The following is a 21,149-nucleotide window of genomic DNA, read 5'->3' as shown; positions in this document are numbered from 1 at the left end:
GACTCCGCTAGACACAGACCTCCAACTGGACTCAGTCCCATTGACCACCACTTTCTGGCTTCTTTCCTTCAGCCAGTTTACAATCCACCTCACTACCCAATCATCCAGACCACACTTCCTCAGTTTAGCTGCGAGGATGCTGTGGGAGACCGTGTCAAACGCTTTACTGAAATCGAGATAGACCACATCCACAGCTTTACCATCATCTATCCACCGGGTTACATCCTCATAAAAGGCTATCAAGTTGGTTAAGCATGACTTCCCCTTGGTGAAGCCATGCTGAGTGCCCCTAATGATCCCCCTATCCTTGATGTGTCTAGAGACAGCACCAAGAACAAGTTGTTCCATCACCTTTCCGGGGATGGAGGTGAGGCTGACCAGTCTATAGTTACCCGGGTCCTCCTTCTTGCCCTTTTTGAAGACTGGAGTGACATTCGCTTTCCTCCAGTCCTCAGGCACCTGTCCTGTTGCCCACGACTTAGCAAAGATGATGGAGAGTGGTCTAGCAATGACTTCCGCCAGCTCCCTCAGCACCCATGGGTGCATCCCTTTTTTTTCTTTTTTTTTTTTTTTAAGGTGTAAAATAGCTTTTTATTTCTCCAATTGCACCAACTCTGACACAAACACAGACGGTGGCTGCTGTTAGTCGAAGAGACCGAATCCCATGTCCTCGTCGGACTCCTCCGATTCCTCCTTCACTGCCTCTTTAGCCGGAGCAGCAGCGGCGGCGGCAGCAGGTGCAGCCGCTTCAGCTACCACAGGGACAGCGGCCACAAAAGCAGAGGGGTCTGCCAGGAAGGCCTTCACCTTTTCAGCCAGCGGGAAGGTGTAGTCGGTCTCCACCGCCACGGCCAGGACCCGCTTGTACCTGTTGATGATGAAGTGGGGCACAGAAGCAATGGTTGGGTACCCGATTTGCAGACAGACGCTGGCAACATTACGAACGCCCTCCAGGAAGCGCTTGTGCAAGGTCTCCTCGGTGATGTCCAGCACTTCAGGATTGTAAATGCTGCCAATGTCAAAGACCTGCTGGATCACCAACCCTAAAGAGAAGGGGGAGATGTTCAGCATGTTCAGCAGGGTGGTTTCGCTGGCACCCACTTTGTCTCCGGTCTTGATGAGCTGCACATCGCTCAGAATTTCAATGGTCCCTCTAGAAATCTTCGTGGTGATGCCTAAGGCCTGGAAAAAGGAGGTCTTCTCAGGTCCGAGACCAGTGTTCTGGGCAGGCACAGTCACATCACAAGGAGCAATGGCGCCGGCACGGGCAGCAGCTGGCACCTTGTTAGCCAGCAGCATGTCCCGGATCTCAGTCAGATCCTCCTTGGTGAAGACAAAGCCCACGTTCCCACGGATGTGAGGCAGCAGCTTTTCTAAGGCAGAGTTATTCTCCAGATGACCACGAATAGCTTTGCGCATCATCGTATTCTTCCCCATCAGCACAACAGCCTTCCCACGCAGGGACATACGGATTTGCTGCATCTGCTTGGATCCCACATTGTCTGCTCCCACAATGAAACATTTTGGGTAATCATCCAGGAGTTGGATGATTTTCATAAAGTAGTTGGACTTCCACGTCACCCTGTCTTCCCTGGGCATCGCGGCGGTGCTCCAAGGATTGCCCGGTGGGTTTAAAGACGAGCTGGGACCTCCATGAGGGCTCCGGTGTCCTGGTTTGGCCCAAACCAGGCCAATTAGTCTTAGAGAAACCAAGGTCACTGCTAAATTCCTCACTGCTTATGAGTGAAGAGCCGAAGGGGGCTCGCACCTGCAGGGAGGAGCAGACAGGGCAGGTGACCCAAGATTGACCAATGAGGTATTCCATCCCATACATGTCATTCTCACTTTCCTATTTATCACTAGCCCACTGCCTCCTGGAGGTGGGGCCCAGGAGGGAGGGGCCCTCCTGTCTCCCACTGATTGGTACCAGCTTTGCCAAATCTCCAGTTAAAAGCCTGCAGGTGTGATGGCAGTGGAGCTATTGCATTTTCCCCTCTGCCCGTGCTGGGTGGAGCTACTGCATTTTCCCCTCTGCCTGTGCTGGGGGGAGGTACTGCATTTTCCCCTCTGCCTGTGCTGGGGGAGCAACTCTGCCTGAGGAGGATTTCCAAGCTCTTGATCTTGGTTTTGTACATATTTGTATATATTTGGTTATTTCTATTATTATTGTTATTATATTCTTTTTCATTATTATAGTTTATTAAAACTGTTTTAACTTTCCAACCCATAAGTCTCTCTCCCTTTTCCCTTTCCCTTTCCCTTGGGGGCGGGGGGGAGAGGGTTAACAGAGAGCATCTGCCACCTGGTTAATAGCTGGCCCAGCTTTAAACTGTGACAGATTTATTGGTGCCCAACGTGGGGCACGAGAGAAGCTCCAACAGGTTGCTCTGATAAGTTGAATCCTGGCTCTGGTGGGAGGAGACCCGGAGAGCTCAGCTGAGAGAATATCAGATTTCTTCCTTTGAGATTTACAAGGGGTTAGAAAGTTAAAACAGATAGTGAAGATGGTGATGTCATTTTTGAATGCTGTGTTATCTCATCTTTTTATGGAGTTTCTTTCACAATTGAGTATTGCAATGATGCCTTACCTGCCGTGGGCACTGTGTTATTGCTTGCTTCTTATGAATGTTTACATGCAGTTTAGCAGTGGGTGCTGGTCGAAATGTATTGTTTTGGAATGGGGTTTGATACTGATTTATGCTGTGATAAACTGGGCAGTTAATATTCCGATCTCTTATCTCTATGACACAATGATGGACAGCTTTAATCGCGAATCAGTAGCAGCAACTTCATCTGCGCGCTCCAGGCGTCCTTTAGCAGATTCTGTTAATGATTACACTTCCAGTTTTACTTTGGGAAATAGTACCTTCTCCTTTTCTGCCAAGCTGATTCCACTAGATTTTGCGAAATTAGGATGGTGCTGTCTAGGTGGCATGTTTTTATTTTTGGTTGTCCTGAATGTGTTTCTGATGTGGGATAAGATTAAATATCGGTGCAGAGACAGTTGTAGGTGTTATGCAGCCACCTCAGATCCTACAGTGTGTACTGCCGCTACAGCCACTAAACCCACTGAAACCTCGGCAGCCTGTACCACAACTGCTACACCCCCCAAGATGGCCACTGTAGCTACTCAGACTCTCAGCACTCCCAAGACAGCCACTGCATCTACTCAGACTCCAGCATCTATCGAATCTGTACCAATTGCTCCTGTAACCAGGAAGAAATACCAAAAGAAATCAGCTCATGAAGTGAAGGATGATGACTCAGAGCCTTCTAAGGCAGAGCCATCATATGACCCAGGTGAGGGCCCTTCTCAGGCAGAGTTAGGGCCTGACACAGATGGGGGTTTCCTCGATCGTCCTTTTAAAGCAGAACTATCACAAGAGGACTCGGACGTAGAGATAACCTACCACTCCTTATCCCTGAAGGACCTGAGAAATATAAGGAAAGACTTCAGCCGTTATTACAGTGAACCTATTATTACCTGGCTGCTCCGATGCTGGGATAATGGGGCAGACAGCATGCAATTAGATGGCAGAGAAGCCAGACAGTTGGGATCCCTGTCCAGAGATGGTGGTATAGATAAGGCACTCGCAAGAAAGTCAAACACTATCAGTCTCTGGAGGCGACTCTTGTCAGCTGTAAAGAGCAGGTATCCCTATAAAGATGATGTTATGAGTCACCTAAGCAAATGGACCACTATAGAAAAAGGTATTAACTACCTTAGAGAACTAGCTGTGCAAGAGATTATTTATAGACACCCACGGGACATTGTAGATCCTGATGAAGTGGAATGCAACCGATCCATGTTCCGGAAGGTCGTGAAGAATGCTCCACCGACATATACCCATACATTGTCAATATTAGTCTGGGGAGAAGATGATATGGCACGTTCTACTCTGGGCGGAATGGCTAACTGTATGCGACAGTACGAAGATAGTATTTCTTCCCCACTGCAGGCATGCATCTCGGCTGTGGAAAAACTGACTAAGGAGAACAAGGACTCATTTAAACAACTGTCAGACAAACTGTCCATGATCGAGAATAAACTTGACTCTCTACCTACACAGGCGCGCGTTGCAGCCGTTAGGAGAAAACGCTCTCCTACAGGACCAGCTCAAAGGAAACAGAACACATCACGAGGTATCCTGTGGTTTGCCCTGCGTGGTTATGGGGAGGACATGAGCAGATGGCATGGACAACCTACCAGTACCCTACAGGCACGAGTACGTGAGTTGCAAGCTAAAAGAAATACCAGAGAGAATTTTTCTAGAAGGATGGCTGCTCCAGTTACCAGTGAGCAGGACCCCAGTCAGGGGAGATGGGCCTCAAATCCCTTTTTCCAAAGTGTGAATAGGAGAAATGAAGGTCCAGTCCCTGTGAGCAGCACGAATCCATTTCTTAATTAGGGGGGCCCTGCCTCCAGCCAGGTGGAGGAAAGGGACAACCGAGTTTATTGGACTGTGTGGATTCGATGGCCTGGCACATTAAAACCACAAAGGTATCGAGCCTTGGTAGACACTGGTGCACAGTGCACCCTAATGCCATCGGATCATAAAGGGGCAGAATCTATCAGCATTTCAGGAGTAACAGGAGGATCTCAAGTGTTATCTGTATTGGAGGCCGAAGTGAGCCTAACTAAAAATGAATGGAAAAAGCACCCCATTGTGACTGGTCCAGATGCTCCGTGCATCCTTGGCATAGATTACCTCAAGAGAGGGTATTTCAAGGACCCAAAAGGGTACAGATGGGCCTTTGGTATAGCAGCTGTAGAGACTGAGGACATTAAACAGCTGTCTACCTTGCCTGGCCTCTCAGAAGATCCTTCTGTTGTGGGATTGCTGAAGGTTGAAGAACAACAGGTGCCAATTGCTACTACCACGGTGCACCGACGACAATATCGCACCAATCGAGACTCCCTGATCCCCATTCATAAACTGATTAGACAATTAGAAAATCAAGGAGTGATTGGCAAGACTCGCTCACCCTTTAATAGTCCTATATGGCCAGTGCGAAAGTCTGATGGAGAATGGAGATTAACTGTGGACTATCGTGGCCTAAATGAAGTTACGCCACCGCTGAGTGCTGCTGTGCCAGACATGCTAGAACTTCAATACGAACTGGAGTCAAAGGCAGCCAAGTGGTATGCCACCATAGACATTGCTAATGCATTTTTCTCTATTCCCTTGGCACCAAAGTGCAGGCCACAGTTTGCTTTTACCTGGAGAGGTATCCAGTACACCTGGAATCGACTGCCCCAGGGGTGGAAACACAGTCCTACTATTTGCCATGGACTGATCCAGACTGCACTAGAAAAGGGTGGAGCTCCAGAACATTTGCAATACATTGATGACATCATTGTGTGGGGTGATACAGCAGCAGAAGTTTTTGACAAAGGGGAGAAAATAATCCAAATTCTTCTGAAAGCTGGTTTTGCCATAAAAAGGGGCAAGGTCAAGGGACCTGCCCGGGAGATCCAGTTTTTAGGGATTAAATGGCAAGATGGGCGTCGCCAGATACCGATAGAGGTGATCAACAAAATAACAGCCATGTCCCCACCAACTAACAAAAAGGAAACACAAGCCTTCTTAGGCGTTGTGGGTTTCTGGAGAATGCATATTCCAGATTACAGCCAGATTGTGCGCCCTCTTTATCAAGTGACCAGAAAGAAGAATGATTTTCAGTGGGGCCCTGAACAACGACAGGCTTTTGAACAGATTAAACAAGAGATTGTGCATGCAGTAGCCCTTGGACCAGTCCGTACGGGACAAGATGTTAAAAATGTGCTCTACACCTCAGCTGGGGACAATGGTCCTACCTGGAGCCTCTGGCAGAAAGTACCAGGGGAGACTCGAGGTCGACCCCTAGGATTTTGGAGTCGAGGATACAAGGGCTCCGAGGCCAATTACACTCCAACTGAAAAAGAGATACTGGCAGCATATGAAGGAGTTAGAGCTGCTTCAGAGGTAATTGGTACTGAAGCACAGCTTCTCCTGGCACCTCGATTACCAGTACTAGGCTGGATGTTCAAGGGTAAGGTTCCCACTACCCATCATGCAACTGATGCTACATGGAGTAAATGGATTGCATTAATTACACAGAGGGCTCGAATAGGAAACCCTAATCGCCCAGGAATCTTAGAAGTGATCATGGACTGGCCAGAAGGCAAAGACTTCGGAATGCCACCAGAAAAGGAGGTGACACATGCTGAAGAAGCCCCACCATATAATGAACTACCAGAGGATGAGAAGCAGTATGCCCTGTTCACCGATGGATCCTGCCGTCTTGTAGGAAAGCATCGGAAGTGGAAAGCTGCTGTATGGAGTCCCATACGACGAGTCACAGAAGCCACAGAAGGACAAGCTGAATCAAGTCAATTTGCAGAAGTAAAAGCCATCCAGCTGGCTCTAGACATTGCTGAACGAGAAAAGTGGCCAAGGCTGTATCTTTATACTGACTCATGGATGGTAACAAATGCCTTGTGGGGGTGGTTAAAGCAGTGGAAGCGAAGCAACTGGCAGCGCAAAGGGAAACCTATTTGGGCTGCTGAACTGTGGCAAGATATTGCTGCTCGGCTAGAGAAACTAGTCGTGAAGGCACGTCATGTAGATGCTCACGTACCTAAAAGTCGGGCAACTGAGGAACACCGAAACAACCAACAAGCGGATCAAGCTGCTAAAGTGTTCCAAATAGATTTGGACTGGGAACATAAAGGTGAACTATTTTTAGCTCGGTGGGCTCATGACACTTCAGGTCATCAAGGAAGAGATGCAACATACAGATGGGCTCGTGACCGAGGGGTGGACTTAACCATGGACTCTATTGCACAGGTTATCCATGATTGTGAAACATGCGCCGCAATTAAGCAAGCCAAACGGTTAAAACCTTTGTGGTATGGGGGACGGTGGTTGAAATATAAATATGGGGAGGCCTGGCAAATTGACTACATCACACTCCCTCAAACCCGCCAGGGTAAACGCTATGTGCTTACCATGGTGGAGGCGACCACCGGATGGTTGGAAACATACTCTGTGCCCCATGCCGCTGCCCGGAACACTATTCTGGGCCTCGAAAAGCAAATCTTGTGGCGACATGGCACACCAGAGAGAATTGAGTCGGACAATGGGACTCATTTCAAAAACAGTCTCATAGACAACTGGGCCAAAGAGCATGGCATCGAATGGGTATATCACATCCCCTATCATGCACCAGCCTCTGGGAAAATTGAACGGTATAATGGGCTGTTAAAAACTACCCTGAAAGCAATGGGGGGTGGAACCTTTAAAAACTGGGATAAACATCTGGCACAAGCTACCTGGTTCGTTAACACCAGGGGATCTATCAGTCGAGCTGGCCCTGCTCAATCAGACCTTCTACATACAGTAGAAGGAGATAAAGTCCCGGTGGTGCATGAAAGGAATCTATTGGGAAAAACTGTCTGGATTCTTCCTGTAACGGGCAAAGGTAAACCCATTCGTGGGATTGCTTTTGCTCAGGGACCTGGATGTACTTGGTGGGTGATGTTGCAAGATGGTGAAGTCCGATGTGTCCCTGAAGGTGATCTGATTCTGGGTGAGACTACTTAATTCTGAACTATATGTTGTTACTGCATAAGTGTCTTTTAGGTTAAGACAGTGGTGATGAGACCGGAGCTAGCTTCATCAAGTGGCGTCCAGTAACCTCCTCGAGTCTGACATCTTTAACCTGCAACCCGTGGGCACGAACCATGACAAAAGAGAGACTGCTAGCCAGAAAGACTGCTGAGAGACTGCTAACCAGATGGAAACCCACAATCCTGAACCAAATGAACTTGATGGACTTTTTGCATAAAGATGAATCATAGACTAGTGATATGTGTATATATATTTGAAAATGAAAAGGTAGTGGTGATCTGAGTATGATATGAATGGTATGGAATAAGGGGTGGAATGTCCTGGTTTGGCCCAAACCAGGCCAATTAGTCTTAGAGAAACCAAGGTCACTGCTAAATTCCTCACTGCTTATGAGTGAAGAGCCGAAGGGGGCTCGCACCTGCAGGGAGGAGCAGACAGGGCAGGTGACCCAAGATTGACCAACGAGGTATTCCATCCCATACACGTCATTCTCACTTTCCTATTTATCACTAACCCACTGCCTCCTGGAGGTGGGGCCCAGGAGGGAGGGGCCCTCCTGTCTCCCACTGATTGGTACCAGCTTTGCCAAATCTCCAGTTAAAAGCCTGCAGGTGTGATGGCAGGGGAGCTATTGCATTTTCCCCTCTACCAGTGCTGGGTGGAGCTACTGCATTTTCCCCTCTGCCTGTGCTGGGGGGAGGTACTGCATTTTCCCCTCTGCCTGTGCTGGGGGAGCAACTCTGCCTGAGGAGGATTTCCAAGCTCTCAGTCTTGGCTTTGTATATATTTGTATATATTTGTATATATTTGATTATTTCTATTATTATTGTTATTATACTCTTTTTCATTATTATAGTTTATTAAAACTGTTTTAACTTTCCAACCCATAAGTCTCTCTCCCTTTTCCCTTTCCCTTAGGTGGGGGGGAGAGGGTTAACAGAGAGCATCTGCCACCTGGTTAATAGCTGGCCCAGCTTTAAACCGTGACAGATTTATTGGTGCCCAACGTGGGGCTCGAGAGAAGCTCCAGCAGGTTGCTCTGATAAATTGAATCCTGGCTCTGGTGGGAGGAGACCTGGAGAGCTCAGCTGAGAGAATATCAGATTTCTTCCTTTGAGATTTACAAGGGATTGGAAAGTTAAAACAGATAGTGAAGATGGTGATGTCATTTTTGAATGCTGTGTTAACTCATCTTTTTATGGAGTTTCTTTCACAGTTGAGTATTGCAATGATGCCTTACCTGCCGTGGGCACTGTGTTATTGCTTGCTTCTTATGAATGTTTACATGCAGTTTAGCAGTGGGTGCTGGTCGAAATGTATTGTTTTAGTATGGGGTTTGATACTGATTTATGCTGTGATAAACTGGGCAGTTAATATTCCGATCTCTTATCTCTATGACACAATGATGGGCAGCTTTAATCGCGAATCAGTAGCAGCAACTTCATTTGCACACTCCAGGCGTGCTTTAGCTGATTCTGTTAATGATTACACTTCCAGTTTTACTTTGGGAAATAGTACCTTCTCCTTTTCTGCCAAGCTGATTCCACTAGATTTTGCGAAATTAGGATGGTGCTGTCTAGGTGGCATGTTTTTATTTTTGGTTGTCCTGAATGTGTTTTTGATGTGGGATAAGATTAAATATCGGTGCAGAGACAGTTGTAGGTGTTATGCAGCCACCTCAGATCCTACAGTGTGTACTGCCGCTACAGCCACTAAACCCACTGAAACCTCGGCAGCCTGTACACAGCTGCTACACCCCCCAAGACAGCCACTGCATCTACTCAGACTCCAGCATCTATCGAATCTGTACCAATTGCTCCTGTAACCAGGAAGAAATACCAAAAGAAATCAGCTTGTGAAGAGAAGGATGATGACTCAGAGCCTTCTAAGGCAGAGCCATCATATGACCCAGGTGAGGGCCCTTCTCAGGCAGAGTTAGGGCCCAACACAGATGGGGGTTTCCTCGATCGTCCTTTTAAAGCAGACCCATCACAGAAGAAAGGTCCTTCTAAAGCAGAACTATCACAAGAGGACTCGGACGTAGAGATAACCTACCACTCCTTATCCCTGAAGGACCTGAGAAATATAAGGAAAGACTTCAGCCGTTATGACAGTGAACCTATTATTACCTGGTTGCTCTGATGCTGGGACAATGGGGCAGACAGCATGCAATTAGATGGAAGAGAAGCCAGACAGTTGGGATCCCTGTCCAGAGATGGTGGTATTGATAAGGTGCTCGCAAGAAAGTCAAACACTATCAGTCTCTGGAGGCGACTCTTGTCAGCTGTAAAGAGCAGGTATCCCTATAAAGATGATGTTATGAGTCACCTAAGCAAATGGACCACTATAGAAAAAGGTATTAACTACCTTAGAGAACTGGCTGTGCAAGAGATCATTTATAGACACCCACGGGACATTGTAGATCCTGTAGATCCTGATGAAGTGGAATGCAACCGATCCATGTTCCGGAAGGTTGTGAAGAATGCTCCACCGACATATACCCATACATTGTCAATATTAGTCTGGGGAGAAGATGCTATGGCACGTTCTACTCTGGGCGAAATGGCTAACTGTATGCGACAGTATGAAGATAGTATTTCTTCCCCACTGCAGGCACGCATCTCGGCTGTGGAAAAACTGACTAAGGAGAACAAGGACTCATTTAAACAACTGTCAGACAAACTGTCCATGATCGAGAATAAACTTGACTCTCTACCTACGCAGGCCCGCGTTGCAGCCGTTAGGAGAAAACGCTCTCCTACAGGACCAGCTCAAAGGAAACAGAACAACAGGTGCCAATTGCTACTGCCTTTTCCCCTCTGCCCATGCTGGGGGGAGCAACTCTGCCTGAGGAGGATTTCCAAGCTCTTGATCTTGGTTTTGTACATATTTGTATATATTTGGTTATTTCTATTATTATTGTTATTATATTCTTTTTCATTATTATAGTTTATTAAAACTGTTTTAACTTTCCAACCCATAAGTCTCTCTCCCTTTTCCCTTTCCCTTTCCCTTGGGGGGGGGGGAGAGGGTTAACAGAGAGCATCTGCCACCTGGTTAATAGCTGGCCCAGCTTTAAACTGTGACAGAAAAAAATGAGGAGAATCTCTGCTTAATATCGGTGTCTACTGTCCTTTTTTCAAACAACATAGTGACTTACTTAGCTTCATGAAGAGTTTTTTCTATTATACACAGAAAAATCCAACTTGCTATGTGTATAGGTTTAGTGGCAGATAATGCAGTCATGAATTAGGCAATTTAAGAGAGTATTATTTTGAAATACAGTTCGATACTTCTTCTAAATATTCTTCCTTCAACTGCTCCCTCAAATGAGGAATCTTGAGTAACCTAAATATTGTTCTAGATAAAATTTTAAGTTAGTGTCTCACTCCTGTACCACCTCTGATGTTTTTGACCAAATTTAGCTTCTTATATATTTCAGTCCCATATTACCCAAATAGACTCAGCTGCACTGCTAAATTTGTCTTGGAAACAGAGATATGCAAGTTGGATTTCACTTCAAGCTCTGTTGACAGATCTCTTTCTTTCTCTTGTGGCTATAAGTTATTCGTATTGTCCCTACTATTAGAGTATCTGTCTGCCTTATAGTCTTCAGCTTATTTATCCTCACAGCCCTGCAGAGAGATTTTCTTGCACAAAGAAATCCAGCACAAAGGAATCAAACAAATAATCTAAGGTTGCAAAAATGACTCTTCACTACAGTGGAGGGAAATGGCATCTAACTCTGCCCTTCTATACTACTGAAGGCTGCCATTATCATTATAGTGTTTTGGCATTCTCCCTTTGCTTTTCATATCCCGTTCTTAATTTAACTCCTGAAATTTTTCAGTCTTCACTGTTCCTTTCTTCATCTCAATTACATACTACATCTGGCAATCTGCCCTGCCCCTGAAACCAAAACTCTTCTTGCCTCAGTGTGCACTTGGCTTAATCCCTTCCTATGACTAAAGGCACCTGCCATTCTGTTCTCTTGGTCTGGATAGTATTTTTTAAGGTCTAATACAGCTCTGCTTTGTCCCAAAGCGTTGCTTGCTTTTCACAAGATACCATTTCAACTTCAAGACAGGTTGTAAGAGGACCCTGTTTAATAAAAATCAGTAGCAAGAAGGCTGTTTTGGAAGAACATTTAGGTTATTCTTCACACATCAGGAGAAGAAAAAAATCTAAAAATCTTCAACCTCAGCCCATGTAACACTCAGCAGTGATCCGGGTGGCCATAGACTCAAGGGGATTTAGTACGTTTCTTGTCATTTTCCTGATTGGTGTTACAGTGGTTTCATGACCATGTGCATTGATGCAATGCAGGGAAAGATGCATTGCCTTCGGGGTGTCCAGGTGAGATGACAAGCCAGAGTAGGGAATAGCATGAACAACAATAGCAACAGCAAATCTGTGGAGGCTGGTGATGAGAGGCAAGTTTTCAACCCACATATTAGAGAGTGTGGTTTAGTGAGTAGATGAATAGTTAAACTTGCAGCACTGAAGGGGCAGTAACTTCTGGCTTAACCCAGATCTGCTGCAGCCAGAACAATTTCTCCAGCCATGACTTAACTGAATAACACTGATAACACTGATAAGTCTCTAAACACTGAAATACAAAAATGCTTCCAGCATTTTGAAATTTCAGACTTAATTGTGTTCTCATCAATTGCAAACTACATTTATCTAAGAGCTGATATTTCAGGATCACAGTTTCCTTTCCTGTGATACCTACCCCTGCATTATAAGCTCTGAAGTTGTGTATGCTCTGTGCTAGAATAGAGTTACCTATTCTCACATAAGCCATTTTTATGTACTGCGGGATGGAGAAAAAATGCCTATGGCAAGTCATGAAGGAACTCTCATGGTCAGAATTTATAAAGATAAATATAAAAAAAAACCCAAACCTGCAATTACTGTTGACTGGAGTTTAAATAGAGAAAAAGACTGAATCAAACAAGAGCTTATTAAACATTTCAGAAATGTGGTCCCATACACTCAAGTCTACTCAAAAAATTAAAATTTGTGTTCTTAATTAAGTATAGTCATTCAAATTATATTATAAATATATAAGTGATTATATATTTTGTCAAGGTTTTCCAGAAAGGAGCATAAGGACCTAAAGAGATTCTGGACCTCTAGGTCATTATTTTACATGGAAAACATTATTTTCTTAAATAGCATTATAAGATTAAATGCAAATGTATAGAATAGCTGGAAACATTGTTTATTCAAAGTGGTTTGTGTTTCCTTTAACAAAAATTATGGGATAATACTGTAGCAAACTCACATCATAATTATATGGTTCTAGACTTAAAAAATATCCTAGTTAACTTCAGCTAATTAGTCCTCTGAGTTTATTGATTAAATCTACTTATTTGCATAGGTCCATTGAGATTCAATCATCTCATCTGTGTGGCTGGAAAAGATTTGAAGGAAGAACCAAAAAAAAATCATCATTTGAAACATTTGAAAGTGTGGTGTATGAACAAATCATAAGCTTTTGAACAGAAATCATTTATTTTTATTCATTATTAAAACCTAGGATAGAGGCATTTATTTTACTAAATAGTAGACAGTACTCTTACAAATCACAAATATTGGAAGGGCAATTACAAGTAAGTAATGAAATTATTTTTTTCCTAGACTTTCACATACTTTGCCAAGCTGAACACTGAAAACACTTTTCCACAACTAGGTGCAGTAATTTGTTTGGGTCGGTGACCTCTTTCCTCACATTCATCATAAGATTAAGAAAACAATAGTAAAATCAGTCATCAGATTTTAATGGATATGAAAGAAACACTTATTTTCTTTATTCTTTCTACACACCAGTTCTGAGTGATTTACATACTAGTAAAAAAGGAGATTGTCTGAAGGACTAAAGAAAAGCAAGACAGGACAACTCAGGGTTTAGAAAGAAAAAGAAAATGGCAGGGCTACTTCAGAGTTTCAAACAATTCTAGAATAAAAACCTAACAGTGGAACAGTATACTAGCAAATTGCTGTTTGCTTCTATGTATGGATTTTTTCTCCTTTATGGCTATTTATGCTCCTCCTAATAATTTCTTCACTTCCATTACTTTTCCAGTCCTCCTCTTCCAATAATGCTTCTCTCTGTCTCTTGATATTCTTCTTAGGATTCCTAATTCCTCTGCCTGCTTTCAAATCCTACTATTTGAGTGTTCTGGTTTGTTTTGGTTTTGGTTTGGTTTTTTTTTTTTCGTAGGACTTAGAAAAATGGTGCCAATTGCATCTTCTCCCTTGTTTTCATGAGGCGTAGATAAGACCAGAGGAAGAGCTCTTACAAAAAATTGGTAAAAGGGTAAACTGTTTTTCCAATGAAGTTCAGTCATTGTCAGAGCAAAAGTAACTGACAACTGGAAAAACTATAGAGACCATACACCCTTTTACATTTGGTAAGTCTGAGCTAAACCTGAATGGTTAGATATTATGACTCCTAAAAGGACATACATCTCCTTGTTGATTTCTCCTCATTAAAGAAGTGTATATGTATTTATTTCAACACAAGCCAGACTTTGCCACTAACAAAAGTATGTTATATTCCTAATCATTCTTTCTCTAATAGGGTAGTTAGTCAAACATGAACTAGAATTAATATTCTAAAGAAAACAGTCAAAATATTCACTATCTTTTTTTTCATAGTTGTGTTGCTAGAAGGCTTGCATATAGTTGATATCAGTCAAATATTTTATTTTATCAATTCTGAAAGGTTTCCATAAACTTTGTACCTCAAACTGAGCTTGCAGGCATAACAAAATTAGGCTAAAAAAAGGTCTTAACCTAAGAAATAAAAATGAAATATATTGACTTGGATATTTGGGTGATACTGTTATTATTCACAAATCACAACTAAATATGTGATCATACTTTATGTTCAAACTACTTGAAATTACAGACACTTTATTAGTTCTTTGTATAGCTGACATCTCTGGGTAGCTTCTTACAAATCCCTTTATTGTATTAGAAATTTTCTAAACATTTTTTAATATATTCATGTACTCATACGCATGTACGCAAGTACACATGTCAGACTGATTCTCCAGTCCAGTGCAACAGTGAAAGACCAGTTTTCACACAGTTATCCTTACTGGTTCTGCTTAACTAATATTTGCCTACACTTGTTATAATAGGATTGTGTGGTGGGTGGGTATACACATATCCACTAAACACACATGATTGATAGTTTATATTATGCAAGTGCTAAAGAAACAAACAGAACTTATAAAAATGAACAAGGTGGCTATGAAGCGGGAAGTGAAGCAAATGGGAAGGAGAAAACATTAGTTATAACAAAAGAAAGTAAATTCTCAGTGAACTTATATATATTGTTATCTTTTCTCATGATCTCCATTTAGTAAGTTGGTCCTGAGCTTAAAGGGAATATGCGTTGTTTAATATGTTTTGTTAATTTTCCACAGTCAATTTATATGTACAGAATTAAATAGATCAGACTGGATAGGGTTAGTTAGCCCATGGACTGATTAAGGAACTTTAGCTGCCTCAGGCATTAGGCACAGAGGAATCGTTCTAATGCATTTACATATATTTTATATCCACAAACTGATTAGATAAATATTATAAAAGCCCAAGGTACCTGTCTCCAAGCGGAACCATCAAGAGTATTTGCATACAAAGTGTCATTTCAAGAGACAGACAAGATGATCTGTGGTTGCTGCATGGTTAGGTAGGAGGAAACCAGAATAAAACAGAGGAACTGAGAGAAGCCAGGACTGAGGGATCCTATGACAAGAGTACTCCCTCAAAATATTGTTACTAGCTCTCGAATCCAACATGTCCCAAACACAAAGTAAAATCCAGAACTGAGGATAATACTGGGAGGAGAGAATGTTGATTTGAGAATTGTGTCTCTCAGGATCAGTCCTGGGAACCATCAGCAGACTCTGATTTCACAACACCTGAACTATGTAGGTTTCCTCCTGATTCCAGCTGTAGGCTCCCATCCCTTCCCTTGAACAGGAGCTCACTGCACCCTCATGAGAGCTGGTTTAACATGCCCAGAGCAAGCTTTTCCAGCATACCTTCTGCGTGGAAAAATCTGTACTTTTTTTTTTTTCCCATCTGTGGTCAATATTTACCAGATTCACCTGTTCAGTCCTGCTGAATAAACCTCTCTCATTTTTATGCTCCAGTCACTCTGGTGGAGACCTTCACAATGATTTCAACATGTAATTCATTTTTCTGATGATTTTTCAATAGACATGAAAAGATAACAACACATTCCATAAATCTAAAACAGATGCATGGTTAAGAGCAGCCATCCTTGCCATGCCTATGAAGTTGATCGCAACGCACCATAATACCTTTATGGTCCCTGTTAATTTAGTGACAGAGCAACACAAATGTGAATGAGACAGGAGATCAGCTGATCATGTTTCTGAGCAAAGATAAAGTTTACTAATCATTTGGGATTTCAGCAACCAACCTCAGTGCAGTACAGCTCGTTGGCAGACAACAGGACACTGGTAAGATGACACTGGTCAATGAACACCGAAGAAAGTGTTTCATACACATTTCCTCAAACCAGATCTATAATATCACCTTGATGATATTTGCAAACTTTTTTTCTTTGAAAGATGTTTATGATTTTGGTTTTTTTTTTTAATTTGCAAAAATTTGCCCAGAAAGCAATGTGTCCAGAAAGTTTCATGACTACAAATCCGCGGGAAGTTTCAGGCTGATACAGTTCAAATTCATCTGTTTAGAGATATTCCACCTCTTCTTAGGAAGCAAAAATTATAACATATTAAAAAAAAATTGACACTCAATTTTAGCAGATTATAAAAGATGGCCAAATACACAATTTAGAAAAGTTATTTGTGAACAAGAAACAAAATGAAATGTCTGCTGAGTTGATAAAGAATTGGAGAGGGTTGGGTGTATAGGAATCCAGACATTAATTATCAATGAAACAGTTTAGTGTGGCGGGGAAGGGTTTTCATTTGAATCCAGCTTTCACATCTGACAAGCCAGATTCTTGCTTTTTTAAACAAATTATTTGAAGTTCAACTCCAAACAGATACTTTGTGGAGAAGTAAAGTGGTCTTTTGGAGTTGAAGGTATCCAGCACCTATGGGCAATAAGCAAACTGGGCCGTATTTTTCAGTGGCTGGACTAAGGAAATGAACAGTTTAAATATCATGTTAAGACTCATCAAGATCCTCAAAATATTTCTCAAGCTGGTGTCCACATTTCAAGTGCCTAAATTCCTCTGGTAATAAAGCCCAAATGTCATGCCAGTGAAGCTGCAGCTTTCCATCTGCTAATATTTCTTAGGTGCCTAATTCTCCTCCTACACCGTGTATAGAACAAGAATCCCACTCCCAGCCGTTCCTTCTGGGGAAGAAGACCACTGAAGGCAAGGAGTTGATAAATGAAACCCCATTCTTGCTTTATTGTCTACATAAAGATTTAAGGTTACTGTTTTTCTGTTCCCATGTCTGAAGATCTGGCTAAAGGATTTTTGAGTTTGCTTAATAATATAAGCAAATAATAATCAGGGTATTTATTTTAATAATATGTGAGCTTACAGCTTTTATGAATAATTCTCACCACTGCAAACTTCAGGTCAACATTGATTTGACTTTCTACATTTCCAGAAGTTGTTTAGTTCTCCCAATAATATAAAGGCACACTCATGGATTTACTTTTCTACCCCTTTGAAAGCTTCATTTTTATGTTTGTTTTTGACACAAATGATCCATTTTTAAGCAGCAAATCTCAGCTTGATAATAGTGCATAAAATAAACTCGCATGAATTGACCTACAGGATATTAATCAGACACAGATTATTTTAGTAAACATAAAAATCCCTTTGGCTTAGCTTGGCCTAAGTGAAACAGTTCAACATACACCCACCTAAACAGGGGCATGTGAGAGGTGCATTCAGGATTACCGAGCTCTTATTCCAATTTCCTCTGCCTCTCTCCTTTAGCTGATAGCACTTGCAGGATATGTTAATGTTGTCATCATTACACAGCCCCTGACTCTGCCTTCAGGGAAGAAAAAACACAAGCTGGAGTGAAAGATTTCTCTCTGAAAGTCCATTTGAGAGCTCACCTGAGAGTTACAAACAGAACTCCACTGTGTTTTCTGGCATGGAGTATTTGCGAACTTATGAAAGAACCACGGAGATGTACAGCAAGGTATAGCTGAGACATAGCATTTCCATCAGAAAATATAGAGGGGTCTAGGGAGTTAAAATTCAAGGGCTGAGTAGAAGTTGGTCAAAGCTGTGAGAGAGGGGCCAGGAGAACAAAAGGCAGCTGGAGCTGGGCTGATTTCCAAGGGTAAAGCAGTAGTGATTGATGATTAACAAGAAGACCATACAGTATCCTTGTATTTGTTTGAGGATTTTCTTACAGGATATTAATTAACTCTTTATAGTGTATGGAGTCTACATGTTAAAAAAAGCCTAGGAAGAATTAGATTATTGTTCATAACACATTAGGCAGCTTCCCAGGTTGTTATTGGGTGATGACTCTTCAACATTCTCCCAAATACCAGATGTACTCCTCGAAGACGTCAGTAACATTGACAAAATGCCCTGCGCAGAAGCTGTCAGCATTTTGGTGTTGGGTAGCAGGGATGCCTCCTGCAGTGTAACGTATTGATGCCTGGGAACCAGTAACCTGCCCTCTCGTTAGCACAAGGGCACTCACTGGCACTCTAAATAGTAATGAACATGACAGGGGACTGCCCGGGGGATACATGCCATTGACAAGGTGCCCTTCCCTAACAAACAGTTTGCAACCACTGGCTGATCCAATGAGTGTGGTAGGGGCAACTTCTGACTTCAGACTGTCTAGAGTTATTCTTCTTGTTCCTGTCTTGGAACATCACAAGTGTGATGTCTCAAGCCATTGCCTTGCATATGCTGTACCTTCTTCTTAAGAATGCAGCTCTGGCCCTAAACACATTAATTGAAATATCTCTTAGCAGTGATTAATGAGAAGGGTCCTTCACAGTAACTCAACGTGTTCGATTCATTTGGTAAGCACATCATCTCTTTATAGCTTCCTTTGACATTAACAAAAGTGTATTTGCGACAAGGATTGTATTGCAAGTAAATCATCTTTCCTACATAGAGCATTTTGTTGTTACACATTAGAAAAGAGGAGAAAATGGCCAATAACTAAAGGACTGGTTTGCAGTGTCATAGGACAGTCTGTAGTTTTGGGGACATCCAGGGAAATCCCCTGTGTGCTATTGCGTGCGCACAAGGTACTTCCCGTTCAGGGCTGAACTGTGCATGAAGGTGCTGTTGGTCTACCCATTGCTGGCATGGCTATGAAAGACACCAAAAGTGAATAGTATGGATTAATGTTGTAAATAATAATTATTGTTCTGTTATCTGGCAAGACAGACTTTCAATCATATAATGCTGTACTTCTCCAAGTAAACCAGATGCTGCTGGTTGGACAATGAGCATTTGTTTGCTTTTCTGAAAGAAGTGGGGTTTCTGAAATGAATATTTTGTGAGAAAAGGCTCTAATCTTAAGAATGGGTTCTTTGATCTCGTAACATATTTATTGAGATACTATGCACGGGCTGTTTCAAGCAGGATATCAGGACGATTCAGAAGTGAAGGTGTTGAACCTATTGCTTCAGAAGACTGAGTTCAAGCCACCGCTATGTGACCTTAGATGAGTCACCAGTCCTCTGAGTCCTGTTTCCTCATCTCAAAAAATATGAAAAAGTGGGTTTTTTCTGTCTCACAGGTAATTGGGCAGCTAAATACATAAGAAATGGTTGAGAGAGCTATAATAATAGAGGCCATGTAAGTACATAATGCTTCAATAGTGAAATAGAAATATTAGCACTAAGAAGTATTGTACTAAAGTAGTGATTATTTGGAGTTAATGTACCTACTTCACATGTTTTTCAGTGGAGAAAGAACTGTGTAAAGTTATAGTGATGAAGTTATATTTTAAATTCCATGTGCCCAAGGCTTAAACTGTGAAATTACTGTAGCCACATCTGTAGTGCATTTAAACTAAAAAAAGTCACTGAATATCTGCTGTTGTAGAATAATGTTTTAAGAATTTACATGAATGTAAAAGGATTTACGCAATGCCATTGATGTCCAACTTTTAATACCCACTTTTCATTTCACAAACATTCATATACTGTTACTTTTGGTTTATTTGAATTACATTAGACGGGACTGAAAAATGCTTAAGTGTGTGTATGTTAGCCTCAGCTTGTGTTTCTGTGCTTTGCTATTTGCTTTACCTTTTTTTCACCTCTTCCCAACTTTTTAAATTTTAAATATTTTGCTGAAAAGCGGGGCTTTGCCAGTTTTTATCAGGCGAGTATCTGACCATTTTCTCTTTAGCTCAACTCTCTAAATCTCCCTAAATCTTTTTAGGCACTTTTTGAGGGCAGCACACTGGGTCCAGAGGCATGTCCCATCTGGTTCCTATTACACGAGGTTCTTAAGTAAGGATAAGTCATTTAAAAGCAGCAGCCAGATAGGACATTAAAAGAACTCCATGAATCTGAATGAACAAAGCAAGGTTGTGCATATTCACTGATTTTCTTTAGGGATGACAAGCCACTGGCTGCTCCCTGCCCCTGTTTATGTGCTATGTCCCAAATTATGCTTAAGAAATATTTTATTTTGGTACTAAGGATATGTTTATGAGAATCCAAATTTTGTGGACAGATAATATTGTAGGACTTGAGTGGTCTAACAATGTATATCCAGAGAGCGTTATGTTGACAGAAACTTCTCCTCCAGAACTGTTTTCTTAATCACAGTGTGTGGTATAATCCATCCATTGCATAGAAAGTTGCATTACCTAAATACTGTTAGGTCAAAATTTCTTATTGTTGCTGTTTCTTTAGTTATGGAAGACATCAAAACTGTAACGAAAAGACACAATTAGGAAAAGCAGGATACTGACAGGTTCTTTGTTCTAATATAGCTCACATTTATGCTGGCGAGTTTTCGTTGAGAAGGGGAATGCATTGAGTGCTATTTTCACCACAAAAGGAATTTTGCTTTAATAATTGGAAAAAAAACATTGGAAATGGTGAAGAGTTTTTCTATATTTAAGTGTCTTACGCCTCCTTTTGCTGAAAAGGTGAAGAAAATAAGAATTTATTTTTTTGTTTATTTTTAACTTTTTTGTATTGGAGAAGGTAAGCAAATATGAATGTGGGGATGAAAGTGTTCCTCACTATCATAAATTTGTGGCTAAGTAATATGGGGCATAGAAAATTGTATACATGGACATAACCAGCAGCACAAGAGATTGAGAAAATAATTTATGTATACAAAAACCTTATAACAAGAATGTAAGACAGGGTATAGAATTGCCTTCCAGAGGAGTGGGCGCTTTATTCTGAAATGTTGAAAGAAGATGAGAAAGGAAACAAATGAACCTGAGATCGCAGTACCTTCCTCCCCTCTGTGACAAGATGGACGGGAAGACATAAAATGCCTTTTGCATCTCTAAATTCATTTACTCTGACATGAACTGTCCCCCT

The 21,149-nt window shown here is 42.1% G+C and overlaps 1 pseudogene; it reads right to left on the bottom strand.

Annotated features, from left to right (window-relative positions):
• Positions 1-577: 577 nt before the first annotated feature.
• Positions 578-1,658, bottom strand: LOC137664970 (large ribosomal subunit protein uL10 pseudogene; annotated as a pseudogene).
• Between the last annotated feature and the right edge of the window lie 19,491 nt (positions 1,659-21,149).

Source organism: Nyctibius grandis, chromosome 6 (genome assembly GCF_013368605.1).
Source record: "Nyctibius grandis isolate bNycGra1 chromosome 6, bNycGra1.pri, whole genome shotgun sequence".
Taxonomy (NCBI): domain Eukaryota; kingdom Metazoa; phylum Chordata; class Aves; order Nyctibiiformes; family Nyctibiidae; genus Nyctibius; species Nyctibius grandis.
Note: the sequence above shows the minus strand (reverse complement) of the source record. Positions and strands in the feature narration are given on the sequence as shown.